Source organism: Hyperoodon ampullatus, assembly GCF_949752795.1.
Source record: "Hyperoodon ampullatus genome assembly, chromosome: 14".
Classification (NCBI taxonomy): domain Eukaryota; kingdom Metazoa; phylum Chordata; class Mammalia; order Artiodactyla; family Ziphiidae; genus Hyperoodon; species Hyperoodon ampullatus.
The window spans coordinates 16,303,117-16,321,287 of NC_136927.1; positions in this window are offsets into that span (position 1 = coordinate 16,303,117).

The following is an 18,171-nucleotide window of genomic DNA, read 5'->3' on the forward strand; positions in this document are numbered from 1 at the left end:
GACACTATATTCCTCTAGAAGGAAAAAGGATCATAACATTCAGGCAGTTGAAAACATTATTTGTTGTCACCTCCACTGTTCCTGTACACAAATCAGAGATGGAGTGACTGTGGGGAACGCTGGAGAGAAGTCATAAAGCCACGCTGGCCGGCATTCCCTTCTTTCCTCTAGATGCCAGTTCTTCCTTGTATTCCAAAGATTGGAACTCATGTCCCCCTGTTAATTAAAGGGATTCTATTCAATTTCTGTTCAGAAACGTGTGCTTTATAAGAGTCTGTTTTTAATGACACAAGAAAAGCAGTAGAGAACCAAGGAACACCGGGGCCTTTGGGGAGAGGTCAGACACCAGATATCAGTGGCATTTCCGAACCTGCTGCCTGTTTATTCCTGGAAGTCTCTGCAGGGTTGCCAGCCAGAGGTATCTTTTTCTCTCTGTCATCCCGTCTTTGATGCATGGTATTTGTTCCACGCGGATCGCATTACTGGGTGTTCTATTTTAGGCTAACCTTGAATGACTTGGGTTGTTTTGCTAATACAGAATCAAATAATTGGATTACTTACAAGAGGCCTCCTGATTTATCTGCTCCATCAATGGGGCAGGCTATCAAAAGGACACCTACAGCATGGTAGGTGAGAAAGCCAAAAAGACCCCTCTCTTTTCAGGAAAGGCAGCTACATCCCAGCCTGTGCACAACTGATGCCTGTGCCCCTAAAATCTGCATGTTCTGTAATTAAAAATGCACACTTCCTTTTTCTCTGTACTGAGCTGATTCCAGGCAAACATCATCTGATACAGAGAAAGGAACGAGCTATTCTTGCAGCTCGGCCGCATAAGAGAATAGTAGTTTCCAATTCCCAAGCCTTCTGGAGCTTTCCTTGACAGCTGGAGGACAGTTGACCTCATAGCCTTTCTCTCCTTTGCCTTTTCACCACTTTTACCATCCCCTGACACCCCTGTTTTTCTAGCCACAAGTTCTAACACTTAAGTTTAGGAATCCCTGTGAAACTGCAGCTAGAGAAGATGTGGCAAGGTGATTGATTCAGCAACATTTCCTGTGTTGTTCCCTTTTCCCACATAAATCCTTTAAAATTTTTCTAGTGGGGAAAATATTTAGTCCCAAACTCTTTGGTCAAGATGAGGTCAAAAAACAGGGTGGAAAGGGGAAGCTGGGATGAATTGTGGGAGTAGCACTGACATATATACACTACCAAATGTAAAATGGATGGCTAGTGGGAAGCTGCTGCATAGCACAGGGAGATCAGCTCGATACTTTGTGACAATCTAGAGGGGTGGGATAGGGAGGGTAGGAGGAAGGCTCAAGATGGAGGGGATATGGGGATATATGTATACATATAGCTGATTCACTTTGCTGTACAGCAGAAACTAACACAACATTATAAAGCAATTATACTCCTAAATATATATATATATATATATATATAAATGAGTTCAACAATTTTTAGAAAAATAGTGCAAGATTTTTTTCAAAATTATTATTTTTTATTAGTCATCGATTTTATACACATCAGTGTATACATGTCAATCCCAATCGCCCAATTCAGCACACCACCATCCCCACCCCCCTGCCTCTTTTCCCACTTGGTGTCCATACGTTTGTTCTCTACATCTGTGTCTCAATTTCTGCCCTGCAAACCAGTTCATCTGTACCATTTTTCTAGGTTCCACATATATGCGTTAATATACGATATTTGTTTTTCTGTTTCTGACTTAACTTCACTCTGTATGAGAGTCTCAAGGTCCATCCACATCTCTACAAATGACCCAATTTCGTTCCTTTTTATGGCTGAGTAATATTCCATTGTGTATATGTACCACATATTCTTTATCCATTTGTCTGTCGATGGGCATTTAGGTTGCTTCCATGACCTGGCTCTTGTAAATAGTTCTGCAATGAACATTAGGGTACATGTGTCTTTTTGAATTATGGTTTTCTCTGGGTATATGCCCAGTAGTGGGATTGCTGTATCATATGGTAATTCTGTTTTTAGTTTTTTAAGGAACCTCCATACTGTTCTCCATAGTGGCTGTATCAATTTACATTCCCACCAAAAGTGCAGGAGGGTTCCCTTTTCTCCACACCCTCTGCAGCATTTGTTGTTTGTAGATTTTCTTATGATGCCCATTCTAACTGGTGTCAGGTGATACCTCATTGTAGTTTTGATTTGCATTTCTCTGATAATTAGTGATGTTGAGCAGCTTTTCATGTGCTTCCTGGCCATCTGTATGTCTTCTTTGGAGAAATGTCTATTTAGGTCTTCTGACCATTTTTTGATTGGGTTGTTTGTTTTCTTTAATATTGAGCTGCATGAGCTGTTTATATATTTTGGAGATTAATCCTTTGTCCATTGATTCATTTGCAAATATTTTCTCCCATTCTGAGGGTTGTCTTTTCATCTTGTTTGTGGTTTCGTTTGCTGTGCAAAAGCTTTGAAGTTTCATTAGGTCCCATTTGTTTATTTTTGTTTTTATTTCCATTTCTGTAGGAGCTGGGTCAAAAAATATCTTTCTGTGATTTATGTCAAAGAGTGTCCTGCCTACCTTTTCCTCTAAGAGTTTGATAGTGTCTGGCCTTACAGTGAGGTCTTTAATCCATTTTGAGCTTTTTTTTGTGTATGGTGTTAGGGAGTGTTCTAATTTCATTCTTTTACATGTAGCTGTCCTGATTTCCCAGCACCACTTATTGAAGAGACTGTCTTTTCTCCACTGTATATCCTTGCCTCCTTTGTCATAGATTAGTTGACCATATGTGCGTGGGTTTATCTCTGGGCTTTGTATCTTGTTCCATTGATCTATGTTTCTGTTTTTGTGCCAGTACCATATTGTCTTGATTACTGTAGCTTTATAGCGTAGTCTAAAGTCGGGGAGTCTGATTCCTCCAGCTCCGTTTTTTTTCCCTCAAGACTGCTTTGGCTATTCGGGGTCTTTTGTGTCTCCATACAATTTTAAGATATTTTGTTCTAGCTCCGTAAATAATGCCATTGGTCATTTGATAGGGATTACATTGAATCTGTAGATTGCTTTGGGTAGTATAGTCATTTTCACAACATTGATTCTTCCAATCCAGGAGCATGGTATATTTCTCCATCTGTTTGTATCATCTTTAATTTCTTTCGTCAGTGTCCTATAGTTTTCTGAGCGCAGGTCTTTTGTCTCCCCAGGTAGATTTATTCCTAGGTATTTTATTCTTTTTGTTGCAGTGGTAAATGGGAGTGTTTCCTTAATTTCTCTTTCAGTTTTTTCATCATTAGTGTATAGGAATGCAAGGGATTTCTGTGCATTAACTTTATATCCTGCAACTTTACCAAATTCATTGATTAGCTCTAGTAGATTCCTGGTGGCATCTTTAGGATTCTCTATGTATAGTATCATGTCATCTGAAAACAGTAACAGTTGTGCTTTTCTTTTCCAATTTGTATTCCTTTTATTTCTTTTTCTTCTCTGATTGCCTTGGCTAGGACTTCCAAAACTATGTTGAATAATAGTGGTGAGAGTGGACATCCTAGTGCAAGATATTTTTACTTAGTTCAGGATAAAGTTAGATTTGTTCATCTTTTCTAGCATAATTTATTGAATTAATTACAATTTACAAATCACTTTTGTTATTAACAGATTTTGTTATTAAAAGAAGTCAAGAAGAGTTTGACCAGGTAATGTGGCATTGACTTTATGTCCCTTTGTTGTCACACTTTGTTGTGCTGCTATTACCAACAGCAAATTATCATTAACAATGATAATTTAATTCAACCATACTCTGAATAAAGTTTGTATTATAATTTTGTGATAAATGCTGTGCAACCACACATGGTATCAATAATATAATATTTAGTATTATATATAAAACAATACAAATATATTATAATATAAAGTTGTTATAGTAGATTCAGCACCCATAGGTTATAAGCCAATAATTGAAGAGAAAGTCAGAATTAAGGGATGAAGGAGAGAGAAAGCCATTAATATGTCAATTTCTTAAACATTCATATTTTTTAGCCTTCTTGAAATGGTGCAGGATGTGGTTAACCCACCAAATTAGTGGTAGATTAACCTAGTACAGACCATTCTGCAGGTTTTCCAGCAAGGATGCAGTCGACGACTGTAACATCATCTTTGTTTCACTGATCAGGTAACTGATAGAGAGGTTAAGCAGATCACCTAAGGTTCTACACTGTGAGTCAGTAACAAAACCAGCATTCAAACCAAGCAGCATTTGACACTCAGTGGGATGTGTCAGTTACATCTTCTGTGAATCGGCAGCCTTGCAGTATTCTGAATGCGACCTTTCTTTTTCCCATATTCTGAATGTTAATGTAACCCTTTGTTTTTCAGAAGTTTCTTCTCCAGAGAATAAAGAGTTTGAACACACACAAAAAAAAACAAACTCCACAAGGCAAAGGCTTTTTCTGAAGGAACAGCTCTTAGGAATGGAAAGACTTCAGCAAAATCAGTCTTGATCTCCCACATGAGTTTTTGTCCTGATGAAATCAGATTTAAAATTATGTCAGTTTCAGCCCTACAGGGTTAAAGAGAGAGAGAGAGAGAGCTTGAGAGAGAAACAGCCCATCTATTTCCTTTTTTTTTTTCCCTCCCATATGCAGGCAGTTTATGGGCTGAAAGCCACACTCTAGGAGAGCTACCTTTTAGTGGAGCCACGTTCCAGGAAAGTTGTCTCCACAACTTGAGTCACGGGTCCACGTCCTGATTTGTCCTACCTTAGGCACATGTATGTATTAATAAAGTATATGTGTGTGCTTATTTTTGTAAGCCAGTCCCTTGCACTATGTCCTGCAGCTGAATTTAAAGTCCATTAAATAATAACACAAGTCCAGCTACTCCCACCTGACCCATGACCCTGTGTGTGACACCCAAGTGTGCTCAGGGTGCAACAGGCTGCTGCAGCCTGAGATGCACAATGCCCCAACCCCATAGGGTCACAGATGGATGAGTTGTAGTCTCCACCCACCTCCTGGGAATCTTCTCTTCTTCCAAACTGAGAACTTGAAAAAAGACAAACTTCTAGCTTGATTACCTCCTGGGTCAATCATCTCCCCCAGATACAATGTGCAACAAGCCAGCTAAGAGAAGCAACCGGGCACATAAGCTTTATGGTTAGATCTGAGTTCAAATCCTGCCGCCGTCACTTAGTAGCTATGGGACATTGGGCAAGTTACTTAATTGCTCCAGTGTCCTGGTTTGTGTTCACTGGAAGCAGACCCTGAGGCCAAAATTCAAGTGCAAGTAATTTGTTCTGCTGATGATCCAAGTAACACTAACAGGGGAGTAGGGGAAATGAGAGCAGAACGGGAAGACAGACAAAATAGGAGAGGCTGTTGTTGGAAAGGAAGATATTTTCCTCTACCGTCTAGGTTCTTCTGGCTCATCTAAGGATTTATGTGACATGAGACAGATTAACAGGAGAAAATCAAACAAAAGTTTAATAACATGTATACCTGGGAGAGACCCAGGAAAACTGAGTAACTCATCAAAATGGCTGAAGCCCTCACCTTAAATACCATCTTCAGCTAAAGACAAAGAGAATGTTTAGGCTGTTGTTTGGGACTTCAAAGTGGAGGAAGGCAATTCATGGAGATGGAAAAGCAAACATTTTGTAAACAAATGTTTGCTGGGCCAGGAAGAGACAATGGGACACAGAGTGGACTCTGATCTCTAGGCCCTGTTCCCCTCACCACACCCAGACTGTATTCTTTTCAGAGATCTCCAGAGATAGCTCTAGTCTGGGAACAGGCCCTCTATCAAAAATTTTTCAAGGCAATTAGAGGGAAAGTTTCTTCTCCATCCTTTTGGGCCATGTTGATTGTTTTCAGTTTGAAAGAATCCCCACACCTAAGAGACACTGAGGGTGGCAAGCTGTGCTCACCTAGAGTGTGTTATCAACATGTCACCACTTGAGACAACTGGAGCTCGACTCCACTGGGGCCTCCGGGAGACTGTGCAGGACACGCCCCTAAGAGTTTTCCCAACCACAGGGCGGGGGGGTGGGGTCTTTATCAGGCATTGGCTGACGTCTGCTAGCGGACAAGGGGAACATTGATTCCTTGGCACTTGTAGCCTTTCACTCTCCCTCCACATGAGCAGGACAGACTCTGGCAGCCAGTGAACACCCTCGGGCAGATAACTGTGTGGGCAGTTGGAACTCTGGCCCAGATATGATAAGTGTGAGGCTATGTGGGCCGATCACAGACGGCATCTACTACACCCAGCTGTATTTTCTGTTATCTCTAAAATCCACCTTACAGGTCCCACACGTAGTGCCCTTTAAGCCACAGAAGCTGCTATCATTACAGCCAGAATCAAGTGGGGAAGCTGAGGGAAGGTGTGGTAAACTGAGTAAGCTGCCTCCCCCAATATATCCACATCCTAATGCTCAGAAACTGTGAGTATGTTACTTTACATGGGAAAAAATGGGACTTTGCAGATGTGATTAAACTAAGAATCTTGAAATGGAAAGCTTATCCTTCATTATCCACATGGATCCAATGTCATCACAAGGGTCTTTGTAAAAGGGAAGCAAGAGAGTCAGAATCAGAAAAGGAGATGTGATGATGGAAAGAGAGAATCGAGTGATGTGGGGCCATGAGCCAAGGAATGCAGGCAGCCTCTAGAACCTAAAAAAGGCAAGGAAAAGTAACCTCCCCCAGGACCTCCAGAAGGAAGGAATGCAGCCTTGCTGACCCATTTTAAACTTCTGTTTAATTAAGCAAAGAGGCCATTATACAGGCTGCTTCTAATACTTTAGCAGGCTACGTAAGCTAACCAAAACTTAAGGCTGTAAATGATTCCTGGTAAGAAATCAATATCTAAGGACAACCCATCACAAACAGCCAGCTAGACTTTCCCAACTAAATCAACCACTTAAGCTACAGCCAGTCAAATAATTTCCTTGTTTTACTTCCACCTTTTCTCTATAAGACTATAGAGAAAGACTATAAAAGTCTTTCTCTGAGCTCCTGTCAGTGGAGCACTCCTAACCACTTCTGGTTTGGTGCTGCCCAGTTCGAATTTATTTTTGTTCAAATAAACCATTAAAATTTCTAACTTGCCTCTGTTTATCTTTTAACAGTCCTGACCTGCAGCACTCTAAGTTAATAAATTTGTCTTGTAAGCCACTAAACTGGTAGTTATCTGTCACAGCAGCCATAGGAGACTAGTACAGAAGGGCTCACTAGGGATAAGAATAGTTAACACATAATAATATTTCCTATGAGTTGGCTCTAAGCCCTTGAAGTTTAACTCCTTTAATCCTTAAGCTAGCTGTAGGTATATTTGCTACATGGACTTTAACTCATTTTACCATACTGAACATCCTTTCGTACCCATTCTTTTCTGTAGCTTAATGATAAAAAGTTTTAAATTAATTTTATCATTATGGTTTCCTGAGACATACAACCAATTCTCTTCCGGAAAAATATCTGATGGCAAAAGCTTCTTCTCCCTGCCAATAAAAGAGTGAAGGCTGACACAGTTCCACTTGGCACAGGTGGAATAAAAATTGGCCTAGGATCTTTTAAATCCACCTGATTACAAGTGGATATTTCTTATCCTTTGCAGTTGCCTCTGATTTAGTAAAGTCATTTAATTATTCAGAGGAAGGCTCCAAGGTATTTTCAGTGTAGAAGTTGCAGCTTGGAGGAGATTGGTTCAAGATGGCAGAGTAGAAGGATGTGCACTCACTCCCTCTTGCGAGAGCACCGGAATCACAACTAAATGCTGAATAATCATCAACAGGAAGACACTGGCTCATGTGCCAACTCTCCCTACCTGTGATTTGTGCGAGTGGAATCCTGTGCGATGTGTTGGCTCCTGAAGGGACAGAAAAGCCAATGAAAAATTACCAGCCAAAAGTAATTCATTTTCCATGTGGATAGGAATTATCAAAGCAAAAATTGCCCTAGACAGAGTTACAGAGAATATGAAAAAGAAAAAGGATATTGGTATTTAGAAGATGTGAAAGGCAACAGTTCAAAGAATGGGGCTTGCACTTGAAGAAAAGTAAGCTTTCACAGATGACAGTACTGCTGTGTGGATGAAAGGCTCTTGGTGCTGCAGCCAGGAGTCAGTTCTGTGCCGCTGAGGTGGGAGAGCCAAATTCAGGACACTGGCCCACAAGAGACCTCCCAGCTCCACGTAATATCAAATGGTGAAAATCTCCCAGAGATCTCCATCTCAACACAAATGCCCAGCTTCACTCAACGACCAGCAAGGTACACTGTTGGACACCCTATGCCAAACAACTAGCAAGACAGGAACACAACCCCACCCATTAGCAGAGAGGCTGCCTAAAATCATAATAAGTCCACAGACACCCCAAAACACACCACCAGACGTGGACCCGCCCAGCAGAAAGACAAGATCCAGGCTCATCCACCAGAACACAGGCACTAGTCCCCTCCAGCAGGAAACCTACACAACCCACTGAAACAACTTTAGCCACTGGGGACAGACACCAAAAACAACGGGAACTATGAACCTGCAGCCTGCAAAAAGGAGACCCCAAACACAGTAAGATAAGCAAAATGAGAAGACAGAAAAACACACAGCAGGTGAAGGAGCAAGTTAAAAACTCACCAGACCTAACAAATGAAGAGGAAATAGGTAGTCTACCTGAAAAAGAATTCAGAATAGTGATAGTAAAGATGATCCAAAATCTTGGGAATAGAATAGAGAAAATGCAAGAAACATTTAACAAAGACCTAGAAGAACTAAAAATGAAACAAGCAATGAAGAACAACAAAATAAATGTAATTAAAAATACTCTAGAAGGGATCAATAGCAGAATAACTGAGGCAGAAGAACGGATAAGTGACCTGGAAGATAAAATAGTGGAAATAACTACTGCAGAGCAGAATAAAGAAATAAGAATGAAAAGAACAGAAGACAGTCTCAGAGACCGCTGGAACAACATTAAATGCACCAACATTCGAATTATAGGGGTTCCAGAAGAAGAAGAGAAAGAGAAAAGGACTAAAAAAATATTTGAAGAGATTATAGTTGAAAACTTCCCTAATATGGGAAAGGAAATAGTTAATCAAGTCCAGGAAGCACCGAGAGTCCCATATAGGATAAATCCAAGGAGAAACATGCCAAGACACATATAAATCAAACTGTCAAAAATTAAATACAAAGAAAACATATTAAAAGCATCAAGGGAAAAACAACAAATAATACACAAGGGAATCCCCATAAGGTTAACAGCTGATCTTTCAGCAGAAACTCTGCAAGCCACAAGGACTGGCAGGACATATTTAAAGTGATGAAGGAGAAAAACCTACAACCAAGATTACTCTACCCAGCAAGGATCTCATTCAGATTTGATGAAGAAATTAAAACCTTTACAGAAAAGCAAAAACTGAGACAGTTCAGCACCACCAAACCAGCTTTACAACAAATGCTAAAGGATCTTCTCTAGGCAAGAAACACAAGAGAAGGAAAAGACCTACAATAACAAACCCAAAACAATTAAGAAAATGGGAATAGGAACATACATATCAGTAATTACCTTAAATGTAAATGGATTAAATGCTCCCACCAAAAGACACAGACTGGCTAAATGTATACAAAAACAAGACCCATATATATGCTGTCTACGAGAGACCCACTTCAGACCTAGAGAAACCTACAGACTGAAAGTGAGTGGATGGAAAAAGATATTATATGTAAATGGAAACCAAAAGAAAGCTGGAGTAGCAATTCTCATATCAGACAAAATAGACTTTAAAATAAAGACTATTAGAAGAGACAAAGAAGGACACTACATAATGATCAAGGGATCGATCCAAGAAGAAGATATAACAATTGTAAATATTTATGCACCCAACATAGGAGCACCTCAATACATAAGGAAAATACTAACAGCCATAAGAGGGGAAATCGACAGTAACACATTCATAGCAGGGGACTTTAACACCCCACTTTCACCAATGGACAGATCATCCAAAATGAAAATAATTAACGAAACACAAGCTTTAAATGATATATTAAACAAGATGGACTTAATTGATATTTATAGGACATTCCATGCAAAAACAACAGAATACACATTTTTCTCAAGTGCTCATGGAACATTCTCCAGGATAGATCATATCTTGGGTCACAAATCAAGCCTTGGTAAATTTAAGAAAATTGAAATTCTATCAAGTATCTTTTCTGACAGCAACACTATGAGACTAGATATCAATTACAGGAAAAGATCTGTAAAAAATACAAACACATGGACGTTAAACAATACACTACTTAATAACGAAGTGATCACTGAAGAAATCAAAGAGGAAATCAAAAAATACCTAGAAACAAATGACAATGGAGACACGATGACCCAAAACCTATGGGATGCAGCAAAAGCAGTTCTAAGAGGGAAGTTTATAGCAATACAATCCTACTTAAGAAAGAGGAAACATCTCGAATAAATAACCTAACCTTGAACCTAAAGCAATTAGAGGAAGAAGAACAAAAAAAATCTCAAAGTTAGCAGAAGAAAAGAAATCATAAAGATCTGATCAGAAATAAATGAAAAATAAATGAAGGAAATGATAGCAAAGATCAATAAAGCTAAAAGCTGGTTCTTTGAGAAGATAAACAAAATTGATAAAGCATTAGCCAGACTCATCAAGAAAAAAAGGGAGAAGACTCAGATCAATAGAATTAGAAATGAAAAAGGAGAAGTAACAACTGACACTGCAGAAATACAAAAGATCATGAGAGATTACTACAAGCAACTCTATGCCAATAAAATGGACAACCTGGAAGAAATGGACAAATTCTTAGAAATGCACAACCTGCCAAGACTGAACCAGGAAGAAATAGAAAATATGAACAGACCAATCACAAGCACTGAAATTGAAACTGTGATTAAAAATCTTCCAACAAACAAAAGCCCAAGACCAAATAGCTTCACAGGAGAATTCTATCAAACATTTAGAGAAGAGCTAACACCTATCCTTCTTAAACTCTTCTAAAATATAGCAGAGGGAAGAACACACCTAAACTCATTCTACGAGGCCACCATCACCCTGATACCAAAACCAGACAAGGATGTCACAAAGAAAGAAAACTACTGGTCAATATCACTGATGAACATAGATACAAAAATCCTCAACGAAATACTAGCAAACAGAATCCAATAGCACATTAAAAGGATCATACACCATGATCAAGTGAGGTTTATTCCAGGAATGCAAGGATTCTTCAATATATACAAATCAATCAATGTGGTACACCATATTAACAAATTGAAGGAGAAAAACCATATGATCATCTCAATAGATGGAGAGAAAGCTTTTGACAAAATTCAACACCCATTTGTGATAAAAACCCTGCAGAAAGTAGGCAGAGAGGGAAGTTTTCTCAACATAATAAAGGCCATGTATAACAAACCCACAGCCCACATCATCCTCAATGGTGAAAAACTGAAACCATTTCCACTAATATCAGGAACAAGACAAGGTTGCCCACTCTCACCACTCTTATTCAATATAGTTTTGGAAGTTTTAGCCACAGAAATCAGAGAAGAAAAGGAAATAAAAGGAATCCAAATTGGAAAAGAAGAAGTAAAGCTGTCACTGTTTGCAGATGACATGATACTCTACATAGAGAATCCTAAAGATGCTACCAGAAAACTACTAGAGCTAATCAATGAATTTGGTAAAGTAGCAGGATACAAAATTAATGCACAGAAATCTCTGGCATTCCTATACACTAATGATGAAAAATCTGAAAGTGAAATCAAGAAAACACTCCCATTTACCACTGCAACAAAAAGAATGCAATATCTAGGAATAAACCTACCTAAGGAGACAAAAGACTTGTATGCAGAAAATTATAAGACACTGATGAAAGAAATTAAAGATGATACCAACAGATGGAGAGATATACCATGTTCTTGGATTGGAAGAATCAATATTGTAAAAATGAGTCTACTACCCAAAGCAATCTACAGATTCAATGCAATCCCTATCAAACTACCACTGGCATTTTTCACAAAACTAGAACAAAAAATTTTAAAATTTGTATGGAAACACCAAAGATCCTGAATAGCCAAAGCAATCTTGAGAATGAAAAACAGAGCTGGAGGAATCAGGCTCCCTGACTTCAGACTATACTACAAAACTACAGTAATCAAGACAGTATGGTACTGGCACAAAAACAGAAAGATAGATCAATGGAACAGGATAGAAATCCCAGAGATAAACCCACGCACATGTGGTCATCTTTTCTTTGATAAAGGAGGCAGGAATGTACAGTGGAGAAAGAACAGCCTCTTCAATAAGTGGTGCTGGGAAAACTGGACAGGTACATGTAAAGGTATGAGATTAGAACACTCCCTAACACCATACACAAAAATAAGCTCAAAATTGATTAAATACCTAAATGTAAGGCCAGAAACTATCAAACTCTTAGAGGAAAACATAGGCAGAAGACTCTATGATATAAATCACAGCAATACCCTTTTTGACCCACCTCCTAGAGAAATGGAAATAAAAACAAATATAAACAAATGGGACCTAATGAAACTTAAAAGCTTTTGCACAGCAAAGGAAAGCATAAACAAGACCAAAGGACAATCCTCAGAATGGGAGAAAATATTTGCAAATGAAGCAACTGACAAGGGATTAATCTCCAAAATTTACAAGCAGCTCATGCAGCTCAATAACAAAAAAAAAACAAACAACCCAATCCAAAAATGGGCAGAAGACCTAAATAGACATTTCTCCAAAGAAGATATACAGACTGCCAACAAACACATGAAAGAATGCTCAACATCATTAATCATTAGAGAGATGCAAATCAAAACTACAATGAGATATCATCTCACACCAGTCAGAATGGCCATCATCAAAAAATCTACAAACAATAAATGATGGAGAGAGTGTGGAGAAAAGGGAACACTCTTGCACTGTTGGTGGGAATGTGAATTGGTACAGCCACTATGGAGAACAGTATGGAGGTTCCTTAAAAAACTAAAAATAGAACTGCCATACAACCCAGCAATCCCACTACTGGGCATATACCCTGAGAAAACCATAATTCCAAAAGAGTCATGTACCAAAATGTTCACTGCAGCTCAATTTACAATAATCAGGGGATGGAAACAACCTAAGTGTCTATCATCGGATGAATGGATAAAGAAGATGTGGCACATATATATAATGGAATATTACTCAGCCATAAAAATAAACAAAATTGAGTTATTTGTAGTGAGGTGGATGGACCTAGAGTCTGTCATACAGAGTGAAGTAAGTCAGAAAGAGAAAGACAAATACCGTATGCTAACACATATATATGGAATCTAAGAAAGAAAATGTTGTGAAGAACCTAGTGGTAAGACAGGAATAAAAACACAGACCTACTAGCGAATGGACTTGAGTATACGGGGAGGGTGAAGGGTAAGCTGTGACAAAGTGAGAGAGTGGCATGGACATATATACACCACCAAACGTAAAATAGATAGCTAGTGGGAAGCAACCGCATAGCACAAAGAGATCAGCTTGGTGATTTGTGACCACCTAGAGGAGTGGGATAGGGAGGGTGGGAGGGAGGGAGATGCAAGAGGGAAGAGATATGTGAACATATGTATATGTATAACTGATTCACTTTGTTATAAAGCAGAAACTAACACACCATTGTAAAGCAATTAGACTCCAATAAAGATGTAAAAAAAACCTAGAAAACAAAAAACAGGAAGACACTGGAACTCACCAGAAAAGATACCCCACACCCAAAGACAATGGAGAAGCCACAATGAGATGATAGATGGGGTGCAATCACAATAAAATCAATTCACATAACTGCTGGGTTGATTCACAAACTGGAGAACACTTATACCACAGAAGTCCACCCACTGGAGTGAAGGTTCTGAACCCCACGTCAGGCTTCCCAACCTGGGTGTCCTGCAATGGGAGGAGGAATTCCTAGAGATCAGACTTTGAAGGCTAGCGAGGTTTGATTGCAGGACTTTGACAAGACTGTGGGAAACAGAAACTCCACTCTTGGAGGAGACACACAAAGTAGTGTGAACATCTGGACACAGGGGAAGGAGAAGTGACCCCATAGGAGACTCAATCAGACCTACCTGTTAGGGTTGGAATGACTCCTGCAGAGGCAAGTGGTGGCTGTGGCTCACCATGGGGACAATGACACTGCCAACAAAAGTACTGGGAGGCACTCTTTGGTGTGAGGCCTCCCAGAGTCTGCCATTAACCCCACCAAAGAGCCAGGTAGATTCCAGTGTTGGGTCACTTCAGGCCAAAAAATCAACAGGGAGGGAATCCAGTCCCACCCATCAGCAGAGAAGTGGATTAAAGTTTTACCAAGCTCTGGCCACCAGAGCAACATCCAGCTCTACCCACCACTAGTACCTCCCATCAGGCATCAGGAAACTTGCACAAGACTCTTAGGTAGCCTCATCCACCAGATGGCAGACAGCAGAAGCAAGAAGAGCTACAATTTTGCAGCCAGTGGAACGAAAACCACATTCACAGAAAGACAGACAAAATGAAAAGGCAGAGGACTATGTACTAGATGAAGGAACAAGATAAAACCCCAGAAAAACAACTGAATGAAGTGGAGATTGACAACCTTCCAGAAAAAGAATTCAGAATAATGATAGTGAAGATGATACAGGACCTCGGAAAAAGAATGGAGGCAAAGATCAAGAAGTTGCAAGATCTGTTTAACAAAGACCTAGAATAATTAAAGAACAAACACCTAGAGGAATTAAAGAACAAACAAACAGAAATGAACATACAATAACTGAAATGAAAAATACACGAGAAGGAATCAACAGCAGAATAACTGAGGCAGAAGAACGGATAAGTGACCTGGAAGACAGAATGGTGGAATTCACTGCTGTGGAACAGAATAAAGAAAAAAGAATTAAAAGAAATGAAGACAGCCTAAGAGACCTCTGGGACAACATTAAACGCACCAAAATTCACATCATAGATGTCCCAGAAGGAGAAGAGAGAGAGAAAGGACCTCAGAAAATATTTGAAAAGATTATAGTTGAAAATTTCCCTAACATGGGAAAGGAAATAGCCACCCAAGTCCAGGAATTGCAGAGTCCCAGGCAGGATAAACCCAAGGAGAAACACTCCAAGACACATAGTAATCAAATTGATAAAAATTAAAGAAAAAGAAAAATTATTAAAAGCAATAAGGGAAAAATGACAAATAACATACAAGGAAACTCCCATAAGGTTAACAGCTGATTTCTCAGCAGAAACTGTACAAGTCAGAAGGGAGTGGCATGATATAGTAAAAGTGATGAAAGGAAAGAACCTAAAAGCAAGATTACTCTACCCAGCAAGGATCTCATTCAGATTTGACAGAGAAATCAAAAGCTTTACAGACAAGCAAAAGCTAGGAGAATTCAGCAACACCAAACGAGCTCTACAACAAATGTTAAAGGAACTTCTCTAAGTGGGAAATACAAAGGAAGAAAAGGACCTACAAAAACAAACACATAAGAATTAAGAAAATGGTAAAAGGAACATACATATCGATAATTATCTTAAATGTGAATGGATTAAGTGCTCCAACCAAAAGACACAGGCTCGCTGAAAGGATACCAAGACCCGTGTATAGGCTCTCTATAAGAGGCACACTTCAGACCTAGGGACACATACAGACTGAAAGTGAGGGGATGGAAAAAGATATTCCATGCAAATGGAAATCAAAAGAGAGCTGGAGCAACAATACTCGTATTAGAAAAAATAGATTTTAAAATAAAGAATATTACAAGACACAAGGAAGAACACCACATAATGATCAAGGGATCAATCCAAGAAGAAGATATAACAATTATAAATATATATGCACCCAACACAGGAGCACCTCAATACATAAGGCAACTGTTAACAACTATGAAAGAGGAAATTAACAGTAACAAAATAATAGTGGGGGACTTTAACACCTCACTTACAGCAATGGACAGATCATCTAAACAGAAAATTAATAAGGAAACACAAGTTTTAAATGACACAATAGACCAGATAGATTTAATTGATATTTATAGGACATTCCATCCAAAACCACCAGATTACACTTTCTTCTCAAGTACACACATTGGAACATTCCAATCCTGGAATTGGGACATTCTCCAGGATAGATTACATCCTGAGTCACAAATCAAGCCTCAGTAAAATTAAGAAAAATGAAATCATATCAAGCATCTTTTCTGACCACCATGCTGAGAGATTAGAAATCAATTACAGGGAAAAAAACCGTAAAAAACACAAACACATGAAGGCTAAATGATACGTTAGTAAATAACCAAGAGATCAATGTAGAAATCAAGGAGGAAATCAAAAAAATACCTAGAGACAAATGATAATGAAAACACAATGATCCAAAACCTCTGGGATGCAGCAAAAGCAGTTCTAAGAGGGAAGTTTAGAGCAATATAATCCTACCTCAAGAAACAAGAAAAATCTCAAATAAACAATCTAACCTTACACCTAAAGGAAAGAAGAGCAAACAAAAGCTAAAGTTAGTAGAAGGAAAGAAATCATAAAGATCAGAGCAGAAATAAACGAAATAGAAACAAAGAAAACAATAGCAAAGATCAATAAAACTAAAAGCTCATTCTTTGAGAAGATAAACAAAATTGATAAACTTTTAGGCAGACTCATCAAGAAAAGAGGGAGAGGACTCAAATCAATAAAATTAGAAATGAAAAAGGAGAACTTACAACAGACACTGCAAAAATACAAAGCATCCTAAGAGATGACTACAAGCAACTCTATGCCAATAAAATGGACAACCTGGAAGAAATGGAAAAATTCTTAGGAAGGTATAACCTTCTAAGACTGAACCAGGAAGAAATAGAAAATATGAACAGACCAATCACAAGAAATGAAATTGAAACTGTGATTAAAAATCTTCCAGGAAACAAAAGTCCAGGACCAGATAGCTTCACAGGTGAATTCTACCAAACATTTAGAGAAGAGTTAACATCCATCTTTCTCAAACTGTTCCAAAATATTGCAGAGGAAGGAACACTCTCAAACTCATTCTATGAGCCCACCATCACCCTGATACCAAAACCAGACAAAGATACTACAAAAAAAGAAAATTACAGACCAATATCACTGATGAACATAGATGGAAATATCCTCAATAAAATACTAGCAAACAGAATTCAACAACACATTAGAAGAATCATACACCATGATCAAGTGGGATTTATCCCAGAGATGCAAGGTTTCTTCAATATAGGCAAATCGATCAATGTGATATACCATATTAACAAACTGAAGAATAAAAACCATATGATCATCTCAATAGATGCAGAAAAAGCTTTTGAAAAAATTCAACACCAATTTATGATAAAAACTCTTCAGAAAGTGGGCATAGAGAGAACCTGCCTTAACATAAAAAAGGCCATATATGACAAACCCACAACAAACATCATTCTCAATAGTGAAAAACTGAAAGCATTTCCTCTAAGATCAAGAATAAGACAAGGATGTCCACTCTTGCCACTACTATTCAACATAATTTTGGAAGTCCTAGCCATGGTCATCAGAAAAGAAAATGAAATAAAAGGAATACAAATTGGAAAAGAAGAAGTAAAACTGTCACTGTTTGCAGATGACATGATACTATACATAGCGAATCCTAAAGATGCCACCAGAAAACTACTAGAGCTAATGAACAAATTCGGTAAAGTTGCAGGATACAAAATTAATGCACAGAAATCACTTGTATTCCTACACACTAATGATGAAAAATCTGAAAGAGAAATTAAGGAAACACTCCCATTTAGCACTGCAACAAAAAGAATAAAATACCTGGGAAGAAACCTACCTAGGGAGACAAAAGACCTGTACTCAAAAAACTATAAGACACTGATGAAAGAAATTAAAGATGATACAAACAGATGGAGAGATATACCATGTTCTTGTAGTGGAAGAATCAATATTGTGAAAATGACTATACTACCCAAAGTAATCTACAGATTCAATGCAATCTCTATCAAATTACCAATGGCATTTTTTACAGAACTAGAACAAAATATCTTAAAATTTTTATGGAGACAGAAAAGACCCAAAATAGCCCACGCAGTCTTGAGGTAAAAAAACAGAGCTGGAGGAATCAGACTCAATGACTTCAGACTATACTACAAAACTACAGTA